General features: G+C 38.5%; 1 long non-coding RNA gene across 1 annotated transcript; it reads right to left on the bottom strand.

The window, feature by feature from the left end:
* Positions 1-6,591: 6,591 nt before the first annotated feature.
* On the bottom strand, positions 6,592-16,676 carry LOC122660097. The gene is made up of 3 exons (XR_006332620.1): positions 16,553-16,676; positions 8,535-8,540; positions 6,592-6,617 (listed from the first exon to the last, which is right to left on the bottom strand). It is a non-coding gene; the product is annotated as an uncharacterized LOC122660097 (long non-coding RNA).
* Between the last annotated feature and the right edge of the window lie 5,890 nt (positions 16,677-22,566).

Here is a 22,566-nt window from a genome sequence, read left to right as displayed (position 1 = left end):
TTCTGGTATTCCTCTGGATTTGATCGATGAGGTTAACAGCCTTCATCTTTCTTCTTAATTCTGGTCTTCCTCTTGTTTCTCTTGTTTCTTCTTCTTTGCCTGCCATTGCTTTTCTTTTTTCTGAATAACGTTGTTCCTATGTAACGAACCGGCTTTTGGTCTTTCAATTTATTTTAAAATGGGTCAAATTTACGGATACACCCTTTAAGTATTTAATATGTCACAGACACTCCAAACTTTGAAAAAATATCACAAACTGCCTATTTTATGATTATATTTCAATTTAGTCCACTCCGTTAGTTAAGTTTCTATTAAATCTTTTATAATGATGAAATTATCCTTACCACATGTGAGCTTCCCAAAATAACCCCAAATACAAATCATTCTCTTCATCTTCTTCGCTCATATTACAGCCCTTTTCACAGAATTTTTCTCCTCTCAAGTCCCTGCCCGATCAAGGTCACAGGTTCCTCTCATCGGGAGGGTGGAAATGACAACCTCATCCTACCTAGGCAATGTGTTCGGGCAGGGGGTGAGGTCATCATTTCCGGCCCCCTATGAGAGGAACCTACGAACCTGACCGGACAGGGAACCTGAGAGGAGTTAGATTCCTTTTCACAACGTTGTCTCTAACCATAGCAACCAGTACGGATGGTGTGACCGCCATATGTATGATCTTAAACTTCTCAAGTGCCCTCTTCATCTTCCTCAAATCGAACTTCCTCATCACCACCACTGTCTTTCCGACTGCCATTGATTTCACAAAGTACAGAAGCGGGATAAAAATCCTCTACAATACCGGCAGTGCACATCTGACTGTCCACAGAAGCGTCGCTGACAGTGCTACTGCTCACCGGCGGTGCTACTCTCTTGGCGGACCTTGATTCCAATCATTGAAATTCTGTTTCATTAAATAATTGTTGGAAATGTAGGCTATTATGATGTAATGTAGAGGGTTCATGGTGGATCTGATTTGAAGCACAATAACTTATTATCATATTATTGTCGTAATGCTTCGACTGCTACTTGGAACGGCAATGGCATCTAATACATTCTCTGTAGAGACATTAGTTTTTCCTTGGTAATTAGGTTGGTAGTATGGAATATTCAAGATAATGTGTTTGGGATCCCTTATAAAATTGGGGGAAAAAGTATACCTTTTACTGCAAATTTGTGCCATTTTTGGGTGCAGTATAATCTTCTACAGTAAGCCTTTTTTTCACCTTTGTGCTCGAATAAGTCCATTTGGATAGAGTGAAATCAGTGGTGGCGGAGAGTGTCGCCAGCAGTGCTACTGCTCACCGTGCCGTACTTTCATGTTTATGGGCTTCTGTACTGTGTGAAATCAGTGGCGATCGGAGAGACAGTGGTGGTGATGAGAATGTTCGATTTGGGAAGATGATCGAATCTTAGTAATTTTTGTTTAAATTACTAAGAGGGTAAAATCGACATTTTAACTTTGGGTGGTAACCTTGCTTAACGTCAGGGGTAAGGTTGCCATTTTGACCAAGTTTGGCAAGTCCGTGACATATTGAATACTTAGAGGGGGTGTCCATGAAATATTCCCTTTTAAAATTGCTATATGCTCTTTTTTTCTTCTAACTAATATTTTCCAGAGAGGAGGTAGCTTTTTAGTTCTTGTTAAAATGGCAACCTTCAGACTTACCAACATTGGCCAAAATGGCAACCTTCCCCCTCATGTTAAGCAGGGTTACCAGTAAGGGTGTTAATTGGGATGTTCCCGGTACTTGGGACGGGACGGTACCGGCATTGGTACCAAAAGTACCAATCCCAGTACCATCCCATTTAGTTAACGGGACCAAACCTAGATCCCAGTCTCGATTACTAGCGGGACGGGACGGTATTGGTTCTTAAACGGTCCTAGGCACTGTAGAAAAAGGGAGAAGAAGTTTAATTGTTTCTAACAAGCCGGGTTTATTAGTGTTGTGGAATTTTTTCACTATCATGAAATTCTACTGCTTTTTATAAAGCAACTTAAATTATGAAATCATATTTTTACTTCTTCAAACTCCCTAAGATCACATGTAATAAGCTTCTCAATTTTTTAAATCTAGAGAAGTCCTACAAAATGGAAGAATCCTGTTGTGTTTCCTCTTTGATTTTTGGAAACAAAACTCTATTTATCACACGTCACATGGTAATATGGTACGAAGTACGAAGTGCAAAAAGGAAGAACCCGGTAGATGTAGTTGGTCAAGGGAGGAGGGCCGAGGGAGGAGGGAGTAGCACTGTAGCAGGCTCTGTGGGGAGAGACTTCAAGCTACGGCTGTTGACCTATTGTTCCTCTTCGTATTCAAAAGGCAATTAGTGAAACCCTAATGAGTCGTAATTCTTATACCCTCTCTTGTTTTTTATTTAAAAAAAAAAGATCTTATATACTCTTTCTTTTTAAACGGTACTAGTAGTTTCGGTACCATCCGGTACCTAATTGGTATTTCGGTACTATTACTGTTGGGAATCCCGTCCCAAAACCGTCCCGTCCCATTTATCATTCGGGACCAAAATCAGATACCAGTACCGTCCCATTTACTAATGGGATGGTCTGGTACCGGGTTTTAGCGGGACGGTTCCTGGTTCCAGTCCCAAATTGACACCCTTAGTTACCACCCAAAGTTAAAATGTCGATTTTACCCTCTTAGTTATTTAAATAAAAAATAGGTAAATGACACTTAAGGTACCTAACGTTTGATAAAATTATAAGTTGGGTATCCAATGTTTGACAAATTACGTTTAAGGTACTAAACCATCACCATTCACCACTGCCGCCGCCACCACCATACCCTCGTCTTCCCGCACCACCACCACCACCCCACCACCTGTTGCAACGGCCCACCCCCTTGACTACTCATGACGCCTGCCCAACCAAAATTGCCCGGGTGTCCATGATTTGTTTATTCGTTTCCGTAGAGCCTCTACGATTCTATCCCTTCGATCCCTCAATTCGTTTCCGTAATCCAAAGAGTCAACAGAGATTCCCATGTCCATGAAATTCCAGATATCCACCCCTTGAATTCCTCAAAATCAATCAAAAATCATCATAGTCCATTGTAAGAAAAAACCTTTGATCCCCAAATTTCACCTGATTTTTCCCGCTGGAAACTGTTGGAAGACCTACAATTTGGATTTCATACAATTTGCAAATTGATCCGATCAGATAACGTTAAGAAAAACAAAATGAGGTCATTAACATCATTTAACCTGCAAAAACCAGGGAAAGAAGTGGTGGCAGGGGTTTTGAGTTGGGCTAAAAAATGAAGTGAGGAACATGGGTTTCGTTTCGGGGGTTTTGGAAAGGGAGTGGTTAACGATGATGATGGATAATTGGTTAATGGAAGGGAAATTGAAAAGAATTTTGAAGTTCAATGGAGAGATGGGTTCGAAGAAGAAGAAGAAGGGGAAAGAGAGCGTGGTTGGACGGCGGTTGTGAACAGGTAAACAAAAAAACAAAATGGTCTTCAATATTGCTTCATTCTTATCTCTAATAATCTGTTTGATTTCTTATCTAAACTTGAAGAAATTCAAAAGCAACAAATAAATCGCACAATATGGGGGACTGTGAAATGATGCCTCTGCCCCTAGGTAGATTCTTATGCGTGTTCTTCCATTGATCCCGACACCGGTATAGAGACAACGAAAGGGAGAGAGAGAGAGATGTACATACGTGGTGGGCCTGCACCAAAGGATACTATATAAAACTGGATCGGGCATAAGATCTTTTAATTGAGTACTTTAATTTCCTATGGCATTTCAGGGGAGGCTTCAACTTGAAGTTGGGGATGTGAAATCGAATCTGCAGACTAAAAAATCTCAACTCGTTACTTATAAAGCATTTCCCTGAAAGCCAGGAGCTCCTCAGAAACCGTGAATTTATTATATCTAACTAAACACAGACTGACAAAAGACGGTCCGAATGAATCAGTGATCATGAGCTTGTGGTTGTTTTCTTTAAGCTTTTCTTTGCAGGTAAAAAGATTCACATTTGTGTGATTGAGGTTTGTGGACGTTTATGGTTGTAAAGCTGATCAGCTAGCTCGTTCCTCGTGGGACTCGAATAATTATTACTTAAAAATATTTAAGCTTTTAAAGTAGTAGCAAGTGGGGAACGGACGGACCACCACTACAACTTAATTGTCTCCAAATATCTCTCTTGTTGTCATCATCAATAATCATCATACGTATAAAAATTTTCTCTTATAAATAGGAGAAAGAACGCCACCTAATTGGGGTGTATCGATTATTTTGCATCTGACTGTGTTTGAGCATGACCAAATGACGTTCTTTTTCCCTGTCCCTATATATATAAACAAGTCCACATTAATATGCATTCAAATATGAGATCGTCCAACCCAGCACTATGTGCTTTTCTTTTTTTTTCTTTTTTTATTAAAAAAATAAATAAATAAATAAAGACAAAGGCCCGAAAACATGGGAGATGACGTACAACAAAATAAATAGGTGAAGCTTCCATGCATGGGACATGCAAAACTGTACTATACACTTCATTTTATAATGCATTGCAAGCTAAGCTAACTACTTTGGAATCGGATATCCGACTCAGATCCAAATTTTGCCAAGTCCACTGCATCAAAAAGCAACTCAGCTCTTCACTATTTAACACGAGATAAATAGAAAAAGATTAAGGCAGAATTTTATATACAAGGCCGAGCCCATGCACGGCCTGCATTAATTGTTGTTAGATAGGTATTTATGTCCATTCAAATTATCCATAAAGCCCCCACCCCCCCCCCCCCCTATTGAATGAATGATGCATGAAATCTCCATGCAAAGATTAATAAACTGCAAGTAAAGGAAATACTACTATGGGTAAAAGCGAACTATTTAGAGTTTCTTTGAGATCGAGGCTAAATCAAGTTCTCATACAACAACCATTCTCATATACAAAGATTAGAGTGAGTGGATTCCGTCTATGTGCCTCCCGGCGCACGAGAATGGTTCTCGTACAAGAACCTGAACTATCCTCTCGGTTTGAACTACCTCTTCATATATAAAAACAATCTGCTAACGGGCGATCCACACGTGGTAGAAGACCGGTCAAAAGAAAGAAATGGGCTAGAACTAGAAGAAATTGTTAAGAAATGGATCCATTGGCATTAGAGCCCTAATAGGACTCAAAACTTTGCACGAGGAACCGACTTCCCACTAGCAGAGTTGTACTAGGATTCAGATTCTTCACCACCCATCAGGAGATAGAGCACGTCCCCAAATTGAGGGAAGCACAAGCTCCACTTCATCATGCACGAGTGGAGGAGGTAAACCAAGTTCCCAAAGGGAAAAGGACTCTACCTCCTATCGATCAGAACTCTGAAACCGTCTCCGCAACCACCTCTCCTTTATATAGTAAAGAGGGGGCCCAAGGTACATTCATTTGATAACTATTGCTCTTTCCGTACTCCCTCCTCATATTTACTATTGCACAGGCCTCTGATTTAAGTATCAAAGAGTCCCCCCCCTCAGAGTCCACTTTGGGTATCTTTTATGCTCTTCACTTTTTACAGGTCTCCACATCATCAGCCCCAAATTCCAGTAGCCGGCGACATCTTTTTTAAATTGAATGTTGGTTAATAAATTGTTCCAGGCCTTTTAGGGTCAATTGTGTTTACCACGCTTAAAGGAGTCAAGATCCTCTCCCCTATGTGGTGATGTCCCAACATGGATGCCAGCCGTCCATGCTCTTTGACTCGTGGTAAGATGTATTGGAGATCCCCAATGGACGGCTCTCAACCATTTGGGGGGAGTAACTCCTCTCCCCACGAGGGAAGTTGATTTGGAATCCACTTAAAGCCACTTTAGCAATAGTAGTATATGATTAAGTAGTAGTTTGTTACTGCCTTTAAAACTTATATTTCCTGTAATAGAGATCGATTTCAAATTTACAATATGCATTCAATCCTGTTTCAGCCCCTATTGAAACCAAACCGAATTAACTGTTTGACATGCCTAACAGAATCAATCCACGTCAAGGATAGAGATATCGTTATCGGGGATGGTATCGGTCTCCGCCAATACTCTATTCTGATCCAATACCAATCCGAATGGACCTATATCTGCTGGTTTTATCCTTAATTTTCATTAAAAATTTGATTTTTTTTTTTTTTTATATATTTTTGCCTTTGATCCGATACGGGCCAATCCGCCAATTCAATACCAATACCTCATTCCATGATCCCGTGACTCACTGGGTTAAAGACAATACTACTGAGCTGCATCTTTTTTTTTTACAATTTTACCCTCGCCCTCGACTTTCACATCCTACTTTAGTCTAGTTGGGTATTCTATAAATAGTCTTGCAGTCTAGTTGTTTCAAGTATCTCTTGCCACAGCCCTTTAGCTCTCTCTCTCTCTCTCTCTCCACGCCTCACCTACGGTTATGGCCAGGGTGGTCAAGTTCATCTTTGTTTCTGTGTTTCTACTTTTACTTGCATGGTCTCATGGAGTTAACTCTGTTGAGGGAAGAAGGCATTTAAAGAGTGGGAAAGCAGAGGAATCTAAAGAGAAACCTATGATTCCTGTAGAGAAAGATGAAAGTGTATCAAGAAAAGGTGGTGGTGAAGAAGCTCTTGCACATGTCGAAAACACTGAACCTGCAGCAAACCCCTCAGGATCAGCAGCACCAGGTGATCAGATAGAAGATTTCAGGCCTACAGATCCAGGTCACAGTCCAGGCATCGGGAATTCCATTCACAACTAGTGGGTTTGTTGTATTAATTAGTTAGCTAATATGAATTAGGATCTTGTCTTCCCCTCCCCCAATGATCTAAGATTTTTAAGTAACCTTAAGCTTTTCCCACTATTGCTGCAACTCTGTACTACTACTACTACTACGTACTGTAATATAATTTTTATTCAAGTAACAAAGAAACTCATCTGTACTATTTGTTTTGAATTCCCATAATTTTTTATTCAAGTAAAATAGGATTTTCCCACTGTTTGTTTTGATTATTTTGACATAAAAGACAAAATGGTATTGAAAAATTGGGAGAGGGAATCGCTGCTAGGCTGTGTGGCCCTTGCATCAGTACGGCGCGAATGCTTCTGCAGGATCTTTCAATAATTAAGGATGGGATTTTTCATTTCATAGCGGTGGGGCAGTCATGTCGCCCTTCTTGTGTCTGGATGCAGTGCACATAGTCTGACAGTCTACTTATTCCCTTAAAAATATGAAAATTTTACATGGAATAAGAATTTCATGTAAAATATCAATTATAGGAAAACATTTCCAACAAAACAAGCACGGCCAAAAATGAAAATGTGAAATTTAAACAGAATCGTCTCAAACCTCAAGGGATCCTCAAAATGCAAGTTCTGGATTTAACGCCTACAAATTATTGAGAGTCAAATTCGAACAATGGAATGAGGTATCCATATCGGTCGAGGATGATGTTGATACTTGGTCAACCTTCGATTGATTATCGATATCGGATCAAGGATAAAATTGTAAATTAAAAAAAAAAAAAATCTATTTTTCATGAAAAGTAAAAGTAAAATTGTCAGATCTAGACCAATATCTGGATTGGTATTGGCACCAATACTAATCCCGATATTTTAATTTTTGGTTCAGAGACGATCTTACTAATTCAACTAGATAAATTAAGCTTGTTAAGATAAATTAACAAAGTAATTCAGATAAACGGGTCCAATCCATTCAGTAAACTTGGTATGACTCGGATGAGTTACTCGAGTCATTATTTCAGCTTTTTTATTTTTTATTTTTTATTTTTTTTGGAGAGAAAGAAAGAGAATTGTATTAATAATAAGTATAGAGTTTCCTTCCACCCACAGTGAATGAGATCCCATTCACCGAGGGATAGGAGAGATTGGGAATGGGTATTGAAAAGGTATTTTGGAACATACAAAAACCCTAAGAGGGGTTTGTGAACCCTAGGATGGTGGGTGAATTGTTCTCTATTGATGGAGGAAAACTTTGCAATAAAAAAAAGAAACAAAAAGATTTACATTTTTAAAGCAGATTTACATTCTCAAAAAATAAGGACCCAAATTGTTTCAGCTTCTTAAGATTATTACAGACCAGAAGGCTGTATGTGGAATAGCACACGTGGCCAAAGAAGGACACACTACCACAGAGAGAGAGAGAGAGAGAGAGAGAGAGAGAGATTTATGTTGGTTATATATTGGACTTCTGAGGGAGTGTGTTGAAAGTTATAGAGTTAATCTTGCATCGGTTTATTCAGGTTTTCGGTGCCTTTATATATTTGAAAAGTTCTCTACATGTAATGTATTAAGGTTTTGGATTGGATCTTCTAACGTGGTATCAGAGTCTCATGTGTTTTTCCATATGTACGATCATTCAATGTACATGTCTCTTGCATGTCTTTCCATTTGTATGCTAACGTTATTGTCTCAGTCCTCCTATACATGAGGGGGTTCTTGGAAAAATCCTATATCGATCGGTTAATATTAGTACATTTAGATATCTATATATGCTAGTTGGTCCCTCAAACTAGAAGTTCGAGCTTTTGGATTGGCCCACAAACTTGGAGCTTCGGCCTTATACATGATATTATAGCATATCATTGTCATCCTCACTTTATCTTTTCAGTTATATACAGTTTTGAAAACGAATCCTAAAATGATAAAAAAAAAAATGGAAATCGCAAACAACAATTATGTACAAAAGTGAACACAAGGATTTACGTGGCTCAACAAGATTGCCTACGTCCATGGTGAAATAAGATCTATTTCACAATCAATAGAGAATAGGATTACAGTCGCTCATCCTCACACCTCTCTTAGATTGTACGTGTTATAGAGAAAGAACCCTCGCTACATTTTTTATAGCGAAACCCTATACATGAATTTCACCGAAATGCCTATATAGTTCTCAAAAAATTATCCTCGAGGACTACCGCCCCTGAACCCCTACATATACCACTAGTTCGCCGAAGTCCCACTAAATAGTAAATTAACACACAAATGGACAAATTCATGCGGGTCTCAAGGCTTATGACCTCTTAGGCCCCGTTTGTTTGACGGGAAAATAGGGTGAAAATATTGTGAGACAGGATCCAATAGTGCAGTAAGTTGGAGAACAAGGGTGTGATTTTTACTTTTTCCATGAATAGTATAACCAACCAAAATCCTTTGTTTTTTGTGGGACTTTGGGTAGAATAGCGATGGGATTTTTAAATGTCACATCAACAGATAAAACATTTTACCAAAAAAGAAAAAATCAACAGATAATGCATTTAGCTTTTATAAATTCACCACCCATCAACACTATACCACCTCAATTCTCCCACCTAACCTAAGTTGATCAATCTCCGTCAAACAAATCGAACAACGGAATACAAGGCATCATACCCCAACATACCTTTGGTCCCTCCACCAAATATCTTGAGCTCTAATTTCAGATTGGAATATGACAAAAGTTAATGGAATTACAACTTCTAATCACTATTCAGAGGATATGCGGGAGTGAAGAATGCACTTAGGCACTTGAATGTACGAATTGTCTTGGAGTGCATTTAAAACAGATCGAGATCGAGTTTCTTGGGCTTGGAAGTAATTCATTCACTTCATTCCTTGAATTTTGGAACGATTTAATAGTGTTACGGAACTTCTTTTTGACTAAAGGAGAGCAAGCAGCCTATAATATTGCGTCTCAGTTTTGTAATGTACTACTATTACTGTAATACTGTAAGGGGTTGGTGCATGCATGAGATATAATGCTAAGCATCGGATCCAGATCCTTTACTGCCGAGCTGTCCGGCAGGATCAGGCTGCCCAGACTATGTGCTGCGCACAAAGACCGCCTTGTACCTCATGAACTTTCGAAGATTTCCCAAACCAAATGAGAATGAAGTAATTTGGTCTGTAGAAACTCAGGATCGAAGCTATCGTAATCATGGTCTTCGATCATCTTGGTGGATCTTTCTTTGTTCATTAAATCCCAATTTAGTTGAATTTCAGTGGAAGACTGAAATTTTTTGCTATACTTATTTTGCGTGCCGGCCATGTACTTCCTTCCACTTTATATTAATGAGGACAGTAGGCTCTGACCATTCATGCATCTTTCTGGTTCTTTATTTTTCCTTTATGTTTTTTTTATGGTACATGTTAACATGTGGGAGGCCCTTAGGATTCGATTGGCCAGATTCAGTACCTTCGCCATTCAAAATCATCTAAATCCAACTTACATGATTTTCTTATTTTTTGTCTTGTAAAGGTCAACTCCGTAAAATATTATTTTTTTAGAAAGAAACCAAATTCTTATTGGATTGGCCAAGTCAACTCGAGCAAATGGAATTCCCTCTGATCCAGTTATTAAGTTTATGTTTGGTATTCATTCTAGGTCAATTTCACATTCTCAGATGATAAAAATAGTTATTTTTATTATTCATAAATAGAAAATTGCCCTAGAATGTATTCCGAGAATGCATATCAAACACAACATAAGTTTTCTTAGTAGCGTTGTTTCAGCTCATGACAGTTCTCACCGATCCAAAGGTTAAATGGTTCACCATTGATGTTGCTGAACCTAGTGGGGGGGGGGGGGGGCGCAAGAGTGCTCGTTAATCCAATCGCAAGGGCTCTGCCCCAGTCTTGGTATCGTCCATGCCATCAGCTCGTGCTTTGTGGCTTGTAATTGTCTCCAATCCTTTGACTTGGTGCAAGCTTAGCTTTACTTAGCTCTACGGATAGGCCGTTGGTTTATTGTGGAGTTTTCTCCATTTATTTTTTATTTTTTTCTAATTTTTTTTTATGGGTGGAGGGAAAGAATTCATGGGCTTCATTGAACATATAAATTATTCACAAAAATGAAAAGTTTTTTCAACACCAATCCTAGTTGTCGGTTTCTTTAAACCCTCTGCTCTTCCCTACCCCTGCTTTTAGATGGTTGAGCTTTTCTTTTAAGCTCGGACTCAGGACCTTAGCAAATGTTAATAATGAAGCTGTTGACCTAAACCCATATACTAAGAATGATCACACTCACAAGAAAGCTGTGAAGGCAAGGCCTACACCCACACGAAAACAAAACAATTAAAATCTTAAAGATCTGAAGTGTGGCAATTCAACTCCATCATCAAGTAAGACTATACTAAGTGAAAACGGGTACGAAACAAAAAAATGAATGGTATAGGTTTTAAATGGCATAAAACTCTGAACAATACGGTAAAAAAAAAAATTGGAAATGGCCGGTGGGTTTAAATGTGTAGGTATCAAACAAACAGACTAAAATATGGTTCAACAACTACATCTATTATTTAACAACTATAACATCCAACGTTAATGCATATATAATCCCATAACCCATTATAAATTTCAAGAAAAAAAAAATGATAATAAGGGATAAACATGAAATGAAAGGGGTAGCAGTTTTTGCATAGAAAACTATTTCAACATACATAATTGATTTTATATAGTGATATGTTAATTAGGACATGTGTAGATGAAAATAAGAGTCTTATGCTCCCTTATTAGTATATACTATACATATGTGATTTTTTTTTTTTCGTATCTTTCTTTGTAATTGAAAATTTTATTGAAATAATGTTATTATAGCTATAATCCGTTTTGAATTAGGAATCTCACTTAGGATTCTCAAGAATTGACGTTAATGTGGAGTTTGTTTTGAATTGAAAACCTCAATTCTTAATAGTCATTTTTACTTTTATTCATTTAAGAAACATACGGCAAAATGTGTTTAAAATACAAAATAAAAAGAATGAAATTTTAAATACGTTTTAAAAGCATGGCTGCAGCCAAAAATAGCAAAAGGAGAATTGGATTCTATATATAGTAACTGTGTTATGTGGGTGGGAACCATCCATATATCGGTTGAAATAAAATTAATCTTCCCAGCTTTAGATGGAGACCCTTTTCAACCTTAGATATTGTGGGTTCTTTCTCTCTCTCTCTCTCCCTCCCTTTCCCTCCTCAACCTCCCCAGGCTCAGGAGCCATTCAAAAGGGAGGCAGAGGGTCAACTTAGTTAAATGAAAGAAAGACGAATCCCATGGTCTATGGAGAATGAAGGGCCCCACCAGTGCACTACTAGTTTAAGTCAATTCAAGCAATGATAGCGTATCTGACTATCTCTACTCAGTCACTCAATCGTGTGATATTAAGCTAAAGCAACACTATTACCGGGAATTAAAAAAAGGCTAAAGCAACACATGGCTATTTATGAATAACCCGGCGGCGTTTTAAACCTGTTAAAGAGCACTTCCATGGAACAAAATATAAGAATGACCAAAACTGCCTAAGTTCTCTGGTCCAGACCATAGTGTAGCAGCGGCGATGGAAATCAACCCAATGTCATCACCACCGAAAACTTCATTATGGACCAAATTCTCGTTGTGATCATTTAACAAACATGTGGAAGGCCCGGCCGCCCGCCCGCCCGCCTTATATTGACTTTGGAGCTAGCGTTTCCAAATTACTAGCGTGAGAGTGTCGGACTCTTTCAATGATCTGTCGATTAGGATTCAGAATCACCTCAATGTACCTGATTTCCTTTGTTTTCCTTCTAAATTAGGCCAAACTCAGATCAAATTCTCCCCTCTCCAACCTTCTTTTGGAAAAAAGGCAAAATTCATGTTGGATTGGCGGACGCAACTTAAAAAAAATGGAGTTCTGTCTAATAAAAGGATGTACCCAATGCACAAGACTTCCGCCATTGTGAGGTTTGATGAGGGTTATAATGTTCGCATCCTTATCTTTGCTTTTGTAGAGCCGTTGTTTCCAGGTTTGAACCCGTGATCATTTGGTTACAATGGAACAATCTTATCGTTGCATCAAGACTGCGAAAAATTATCTACTCCATTTTCTGCCCAGTCCATTTCCTCAATTTCCTCTAATAGGGGGGAGTGGACCCCACCCAGACAGTGTGTTCGGACAAGGGGTAAGGTGATCATTTTTGCCCCCTATTAGAGGAACTGGGTAGGAAAATAGAATAGATAATGATCCCTAAGGAATAATCAACAACAATCAGAATTGGTTGAATTTCCCATTATTGAAGACATTTGTAGTCTAATTCTTTGTTTCTCTTTTGTTTGCTTTAGTTTCATTTCTCTAAGGCTGAGATTAAAATACCAAAAGAATAAAATCTATCCAAGGTAATCCTTATTTGGCTGATATATATTCTTTGGCACAGTAAAATACTTAAGATAAGGAGAGAATCTGGTCTGTAGGTCATGAAAAGTAGCCTAAGATATGTTGAAATTAGGTTTTGCAGAGTGTCATGTGCAACCGTGTTGATCAGATTGATAGATCATGGTGGCAAATCTCATTTGTTCTTAAATCTACTTTGCGCTCAAACACATAAATTATCGTCTCATTCCCATAAAATAAAAAATCTCATTCATGTTGATGTCCCGCATATGCTCTCATTGACCTTGCACAAGTGCAAAGCCACGCAACCAGACAGTGATCTCTTCCCCTTACTTCTTGTATTTGTTTTCAGCTAATAGGAGATAATGGGCTTTTAGGGTTTTAAAAAAATCAACGGGACTGCAAGCATAACAGTACATAGATAGACAGGTAAGGCAGAGGATATAATCTTAGGCTGTGTTTGGTATGCATTCCAAGTTGATTTTGTCATGCGATATCGACCTAGAAAGCATTCCAAGAATGCATACCAAACACTGCCTATTGTACAAATTTATATACAAGATTATTTAAGGGATGGGATCGGTGGAGTTTGCTTTGTGAAGAACCAAAAAGAAATTCATAGCTAGAATAAGCGTTCCTTAGGGCCGTCCAAATAAAATATCATATTGGGGTTTAGTAGACAAAAGGAATCCCCTATAGCTTTTGGAACATGTTGTGTAGACCCTAAAGAGGAAAGGACCAACTTGCATGCTCTACCAAACTAATTAAGTTTCAAGTCAGTTTCAAGAGAAGAATTAAAGGGTTTTAAACAAACCATAAATCAACCTTTTTGCTTATAGAAAAAGGTTTAGGGACCCTCTAAGATTCTATGTTCCTTCGAAATTGGAAGGGAATCTTTTTCTACACTTCAAAAAAAAATCCTAATAAGAAACTAAGAAAAGTTCCATGGAACATGCACACTGTAGAGATTCTCTTGCAAGCTAAAGCATTATATGTTGTTGCATGCCCTTTTCTTTGGACTTTCCCTCTAGACAGGAAGGAAAGGAGTGGTCTTGCATGTACATGTAGCTGTCCAGTCTCTTTTCTATTCCTTTCTTGTTTTTTATGTTGTAAGCAAGTTTAAACAGTGAGTGGACCAAGAGATTGACCACTCAAGGTGACCAAGGTGTCAGTAGTGCTTCACTACCAGAGAGCCAGAGAATGAAGTAATAAAGCAATTAAAAGAATATTCAAACTAATGTATCCATCTGGGGATTGCTCATACATCACAGGCACACCATGGCATAGCCTTGAAAGCCCTAACTTGAATCTATGTTTCCATAGATCAGGCCCTGTGCAACTGGCACACATAATAAGGGTCGTCTATGCGGTGAATTCCATCATGTTTTTGGAATCAGAATTACCGAAGAAAAAAAAGGGATGGATCATGCAAGGCATTATACATTACAATTGACTGTAATGGAAATCGAGTCCCACAAGGCTTGGTGAACATGAATGGTTTGGCTCTGAACACTTGTGTAATGAGAACAGCCAAATTTCTGGGATTTGATCCAATGAACCTTAACAATATGAAGATATTCACTAGGTTTTTCTCTCTCCCTGCACTCGTGCTGGTCCTTGTAATTTTTTTTTTTTAGTGAAAACAAAGAGTGAACATAGTTTGAATTTTAATAAGGGAGAATGAAAATTAATGGCTCCCCAAGCTTATCGGGATCCAATCAGAGGCAGAGGATCAACTTGTAAAGTAAAAGAGAGACACATTTGTGGTCTATGATGGGCCCACCATATTACTTGTCCATTTCCAAACACATGGACATGTAAAAAGACCGTCCTACCCCCATATAGATGCTCATGCATACTCTCATTGGCCCATGCTAATTGGCAGAGGGCCACACACAACCTAACAGGAAACCTCTACCCAAAAATAAATTTACTTCGATTATCTTTATCCCCTCCCGTCCCCTCCCCCAAGAAAAAATGAGCTGCCTCTTTACTCACGCGGTTGTGAAATAATGATGGTAACTTGAAATAGGCCTATGCATAATTAACCATAGATAAAGTAAGGGACTTGAGAAGAACTTCTTTACTTGCCTCAAAGAGAAACTATTGCGTCTACCTTGGAGCCTATTATATGTTCTATCACTGAGGTACTGAAACATCTCTAATTTCGTTACATCAAATTCTGGAAGCAAACCCAAGTATTTTTTAAGGCCCTTTGCGTATGGCACTTTCAAGATTCTAAAGAGCCATTGCTTAAAATGTGAAGGTGTATTTGGGCTTACACATGGAGGATTTCTTGGAAATAATAGCTTAGCCGCTCGCTTTACAATAAATGTCAAGACAGACCTTCAATAAATAGCATATCTCTAAAAGACGCGCTTCAACTCTTCACCGATTACTACATGAGAATAAAGAAAAAGATATTTACAAAAAAGGGTTAAATTATACATCACTCTTTGGTTTTCAAATGAAACTTAGATCACCCATTGGTTTTTGAAAAAAACTCAAATCACCCCTAGTTTATACCCCAATATAACAAATTAGTCTCTACCGTTAGTTTTATGCTGTGAAGAAATGATGTCAGCCAGTTAAATAAATTTAAATCCCTAAACTACCTTTGACCAATGTTGAAGATGAAGGAAGGATAGTATTGTAAATTTAATTCTAATGTTTTAGTACAAGGGTAAAATAGTCCTTTCATACCAATTACTAATAGCAGACTAACACCATTACTGTAGAGGGATGATTTGAGTTTTTTCAAAAACCAGGGGATGATCTAAGTTTCGGTTGAAAACCAGGGGGTGACGTGTAATGTACCCCAAAAAAAGTAATTAACTCAGCTGAGTTATTGAGTCAAACTCGGTGTGTGTAAGCATGATGAGTCCATATGAGGAAGTTGAATGAATGAAATTGAAAATGGAATATTCCAATAAATGCGAGGTCTAGATCCCCCTCCCTCCCTCCTACTATAATTTTTTATTTGAATATTTTACTCCCTCAAGCTTTGGAGTGGGTGGGTCTAATTTATAAAACTATAAATACCCCCATCCAGTCTTCTTGTTTTTAAGAATCTCTCGCCACTACTGCCCTTTAGTTCTCTCTTCCTCTCTTTTATCACTTTCTTGCGAGCTCCCCATTGAGCTCGTCTCTTTGCTCTACCACCACTATCCTATTTATTACTTTTTTTCTGTTTCAGTGAACTCTTTACTTATAATATCACTTTTCAGTTATGGCCAAGGTGGTCAAGTTCATCTTTGTTTCTGTTTTTCTACTTGTCCTTGCTTGTTCTCATGCAGTTAACTATGTTGAGGGAAGGCATTTTAGGATTGGTAAGGCAAAGGAGTCGTCTATCGAGAAACCTACAACTCCAGGAGAGAAAGATGAAATTGCAACAAGAAAAGACGGTGAAAACAGCAGCACTCATGTCCAAGGTACTGAACCTGCAAACCCAGGTCCAGTAGAAGAATATTCACCATTACTGCCACAAGCTGAAACAGACGACTTCAGGCCGACGGATCCCGGTCACAGTCCCGGCATCGGCCATTCCGTCCACAACTAGTGAATTCAGGATTCTCTACCCATATGGGGTGCTATCTTACATGAATCTCACCATCCATAGAATGTAGAACCCGGGCACCTCAAGCTTTGGAGTGGAGTTGTAACTTTGTGAAGATATGCCTCTTTTGGTTGTATATATTTTTTCCTTTCGTTGCTTATAATAACTTTGAGGGATTATGATAGAAGTAAGCCTAATTAATATGTACTGTAATATAAATCCCTAATCCAATATTATCAAAGAAACTGTTGGAGTTAATGAGTTTTTCAGATTCTTAAACTCAAGAATAGTCTAGAGAATGTGAGAGAGTTCCAACGATGAGTGTTAATTAACTGAAATATCTTGTATTAAAATATAATAAATCATGTGTAAGTCGGTTGAGAGGAGGTGGCTATACATAGCCAAACCACCACACCACCTTAACGGGTTGAGGTAGAGAGTCTAATGCGAGAGAGCTCCTACATTACAAAGAAAGAAGATGGGCTTGGAGAAAGCCCACGAAGAAAGAGTGAGTTAAATCTCTAAAAGGGTATTTTCACCTTTTCATGGGAGTATGGCAGTCATTTCGTTCGTTTCTATGTCTAGACATAGGAACAGTACACCGCACACACTCAGGTAGCATTATTTCTCCCTAAAAAGTGTGCAAGTGTGCTATTATACCATTCAATTATCAACACAAACACTATTCAGCTGATATCCGGAATGGAGATTATGATCTTAGTCAAGGGATTGTCTATCACACAAATGGCTATACAGTGCATTTAAAACGGAAGTAAAAGTAATTCTCTTCATTAGACTCACTTTGTCTTGACTTTTGTGGTTGGATGTGAACCATATACCTCTTTTTTTTGTTTTTGGTTGGGGGAGAAGGGTTTAAACAAATATCTATTCACGAAAACGAGCTAAGTTTGTCATTGTCGAATTACAAGATTCTATCAACCACGGAATAGAAAGAGGTCAAACCGTCCTACTCAATATAGACATGACCTTCTTGCTAAGGAGTCAACTAAGAATTGCTCTCCTAGGAATAAAATGGACAATACATTTCAAAAAAAAGTATATAATTCCACTTTCCATTAAAATGATTGAAAGTGATGAACCCTATACCGTATTGTTCACAAAAGCCCTTTAATTACTTTAGTGGAAGACTAAAATTTTTTGGGTATGTTCATTTTGGCGGGCTATGTAATGCTACTTTCTTTAAAAAAAAATTTCCTATGTGCATTTTGCAAGCTATGTAATTCCACTCCCGATTAAAATGTTTAAAATTCTTTTCAGATGCATATATAGTCCTTTACGGAATTATGACACATACCTCCATGTCTTCGCGCATGCACTAGATCCAACAAAATTGTATGAGAGAGAGAGAGGATTTGTTGATATAAACATTGATGCTGCTTTTCCCTAAAAGCTTGAACTGTTAGGGAAGGATAGCCACTCCCCTGCAGGTGCAGGTCAAGATCCCATAGTCCTTGTACGTGAAGCTCACATGACATTTCTTTCGTGCGACGTCTAAGGACGAAAAATGTCGAGAAAACTCTTTCGATGCACTTCTTAGGAGTCGAACACTTGACCTTTCTGCTCTTCCTTTTGGTAAGATATTTTCATTATCAATGTTAAAAAAAAAAATCTAGGAAGGATTTTACAAAGAGTGGTAAGAAATCATAGCTCATTGGTGGTACCAAGTCTTGAAAACAATGAGCAAAGGCTGGTTAATTATTAATGGGCTTGGATCTTTGTTCTCTAGGGCTTGGAAAGAAAGGGAAGACATTTTTTATATTTGAAGCTTTATCATCATGATCAGAAAGGGAGAGAACGCCGTACGTTGGAATCTTTTGTTCAAACTCTAAATCATCTAAAGCTCGCGCACTCACAGCCTAGCATGCAATCACTTACTCCATTCACAGAACAAATACAGTTGTTCAAGAAAGAACAAAAGGAAGATTCTTTTCTCTCTCTCTCTCTCTCTCTCTCGCTCGCTCTTGCGGTTGAAGTTGTCAACTTTAAGCTGCACTTATGTCCGGTCCGGTCCCATTTCATTCTGGTGTTAAATTCGATATTATTGCAGTTTTTGACCCAGAGAAGAAAAGCGACGACTTATAGATGTCCTGGGACATACACCATCATAGCAAAATTAAGTTGTTGAGTTCCCAAATACTTCTAAGCTTTCATGGTCTTTGACTCTTTGGCTTACCAAATTCAGAATGAAAATTAATTTCATCCTCCCAAGTTTCGAGGGTTAAGCAATGAACGACATGAGTCAGACATTGATTCAGAGATTTTGTCAAATCAAGTCAATTTAGATTTTAGAGATCTAGATGACATAATTGTACACGAGAATTTGGATTATTTGTTGAACGAGGGGAAAAGATCGACCAAAAAGATTCTGTTCAGCACCCTGCTCGGATTGCATGTATAGCGTCGGACTTGATGAAGCGTGAAAAGATCGCCTCACCCCTACTCGGATAAGACGTTCGGACAGGAATAAGACGGTCTTTTCAAGCCTCACTATGTCCGGTGCTACACATGCAGCCTGGGCAAGGTGCTGGGTAGGAGCCGAGTCCAAAGATCGAGGGCCGATTTTGCTTTCTAAAAAGGGAGCTAAAAGTGGTTTTTCTTGTCTTGGGATGACCCTCCCCTCTTGCATGCTAGATGAAATTGAGAGAGAAGTTCTAGGTACACCCAGATATTATTTCTAATAGATTTTGATTCTAGATTTTGGTAGCTTGGGTGTGTCTTGCTGATGGTTATGTCGAAGGTCGGATCCTTTTTTAACATTCATCGTTTATAATAAAAAAAATATATATGGAAATCCTCTCAAGATCTTAGTTAAGTTGAGATCTGTAAGACCAATGTAAATCTCTTTTGGTAAAATCTGAATTATTATACGTATCTATAATAATATTTTGGCTCTTTTTTGTACAATATTGCGAATGATTGGGATGCAATTTGGGTGTGGCTGGATTGAACCAAGCAAAGGCCTAGCCCCATGTAATTCAAAATGAGGTAGTCCAACTTACACCCCAAGGAGTTAGGTCTTAAACCCTCCGCCTCGAGTCTAGATCCTCTACCCACGTGGGATGTCACCCCATAGAGAGGGCCAATGAAATGGAATTTCCATCCAATCCATGTTTTAGATGGAGTAGACGCCCCAAAGCCTCATGTAAGAAATATAAGATCATAAATATATGGAAAATCTCTTTTTTTATAGGTAATATCAAATTTATTGCAAAGAAAAAAGACTACAAACAATTAAAACGCTGCCCCCAGCTAAACAAAGACTAAAGGCAAGGGAGCCTTGGAGACCAATGAAACTACAACAAGAAATAAAATAATAATCATACCAGACAAAAACCAAGTCAACATCACATCAGAGAAACCCATGATCCAAAGCCCCACCAAAGCCAACGAACTAATCAGAAGAGCAAATGGGGTGAATTCCTTAACATGGAAAGTCCTTTGTCACCTTTCAATTATGATTGATCATTTAACACTTCTCCCCCTTAGAGGAAGTTACTTACAAATTACCTTTCTATACACCCATGGTTCTAAGTATTAGTATCGTATCGTTCAATATGGGCGATACATGCCGATTTTGCTAGTGACTGATATTGATATTGTGTCGATACTGTATCGATAGCACGATACGGACAAAAGGTAAAATGGTCAAAAAACTTATTTTTTAAAGAAATTCAGAGGTAATTTGATATCGTGCACTAAAATCATGTATACACGTGTTAATACGAGATAGAGAGCATCATGGTATGATTTTTTTTAAATGAAACATATATACACATACAATTCATACAACTGAGTGATAGACTGAACCAACTGTGGAGTAAACCAAGTGAAATCCAGAAACCAATGATACCCAACAACACACTTCTCATAGTTATATTGTTTATACATTTGGACCATCCGATCCATAAGTTATGGGAGCCGATTAATGACCAACACCAGGGCTGTGGCCTGGTGTGGTTGGTCGAAAATCATCTTCATTGTGGTTTCCATTTTCGGTGCTGATCATGCTGTTCTCCCCAAAACTACCTTGGCATTTCTTGCCGCATCCTGGATTCTTCTCTACCTTCAATTCCCTTCCCTCACAACACAGAATTTCATAAGAAAGTAACAAGACAAGAAGAAAAACACATGCACACATCAACTTAGTTTTGGCCGCCATAACTAGAGAAACAGAAAGGGAGACTAACTTCTGTGGGAGTGAGAGAAATAAGCAAAAACCAAGATGATTAGAACCTAATGTTCTCATGGGTATTTATAATGTAAGGTGGAAACCAAACCAAGAATGAAGGGTTTAATTATTTTTTTAATGTTTGACCTTGTGTCACTGTGAGGGCGGTGCCGTAGGGGTTTAAGATAATGGTTGTGTTGTTGTTGTTGTTGGTGAGTAGCCAAGTTAGTTTGAAATTTAGTTTTCTTTCGAGTGTTAAGCACCACCGCCTTCCTTGCATCAAAAGATTAGTGGGTTTTCTTCTTCTGCTCCAGCCCACTTAGAGAAAATATACTATTTGATTATTTTTTTTTGGGTAATTGGATGGTTGCAAGCCATCCCAGCTTTGTGTAATTGTTACAAGCAAGTGAGTTGCATGATGATGAGCAGCAGTTGTAGTGCAAGGTCGGTGGGTGGATGGGTCGGTCCCAAAACAGTAATGACACGTTTCACAAGTTAAGAGGATCAACTTTTGTCTTGTCTCAACACTTGTTACAGAAATAGTTTTTGCTTTTGGAATGAGAGTGGGAATTGAACCATCCATCGGTTGAAAGAAAATTCTTCCAAGCTTTGAGGGAGAGGGCCCTTGCTGTGATCGAAATCATGAAGAAATGACACATTCTGGAAACCCTTTTTCAACTTTTGAAACTGTGGGCTCTTTCTTTCTCTCTCTCTCCTTCTCTCCATCCCTTTCTGAAACTGTGGGTTCTCTCTCTCTCCATCCAGTGTTGGCTCCCTATGCTCAGGAGCCAATCAGAAGGGAGGCAAGAGGGTCAACTGGTTAGGTGAAAGAAGACGAATCTCATGGTCTATGGAGGCTCCCCACCAGTCCACCACAGGTCCAATGTCGATAGTGACCGAGAATCTATAAACGGCAAAATTGTTTAACTTGATTCAAATATTATAATAAGAGACGAAGATGCAATTAGTCAATTCAAGCAATGATAAGGGATCTAGTATTTAACTTAAAAGTTGCCCTTGACGGCTAGACCACCCTCCCCAGTTCAAGCAATACATGGCTACTTATTAATAGCCGGCATTTTATCAAACACCTTAAGAGCACTTTCAGCGGTTATTGCTTCTTGGAATATATGAGAATGACCAAAACTGCCTAAGTTCTTTGGCCCAGACCATAGCGCAGCCAGAGGCTATTGAACTTAATTACGATGTCATCATCACCAGAACTTCATTCTGGACCAAATTCTCTCTGTGATCATTGAATTAATTGTACACCGGAACATGTGGCCTTAAATTGACTTTGGAGTGTTCGCAAATTGCAAGTTTTGGGACTCTTTCTATGAATCTGCCTCAATCACCTAAATCCAATTTATCTGATTTCCTTAGTTTGCCTTATAAATTAAGTCAACTCGAGCAAATGGAGTTCTATCTAATCAGACTACTACTTTGTTTTTTTATTTTTTTATTTTTTTATTTTTTTATTTTTTTATTTTTTTATTTTTTTATTTTTTGTTGCAAGGATTCATTACCAGGTTGTGTGGCCTCTGCACCAGCATGGGTGCCAATGAAAACGTGTAGGAGAGCATCCAACCGGGGGATTTTTCATTTCACATAGATAAAGCAGTCATTTCACTCTTCCCATGTTTGGTGCAGGTGTCACGCAGCTTGGTAACCTTTTTCCTGATCACAACCTCCACACTGTTTTTTTATTT

Source organism: Telopea speciosissima, chromosome 4 (assembly GCF_018873765.1).
Source record: "Telopea speciosissima isolate NSW1024214 ecotype Mountain lineage chromosome 4, Tspe_v1, whole genome shotgun sequence".
Taxonomy (NCBI): Eukaryota; Viridiplantae; Streptophyta; class Magnoliopsida; order Proteales; family Proteaceae; genus Telopea; species Telopea speciosissima.
This window is presented reverse-complemented; position numbering and strand designations above follow the sequence as displayed.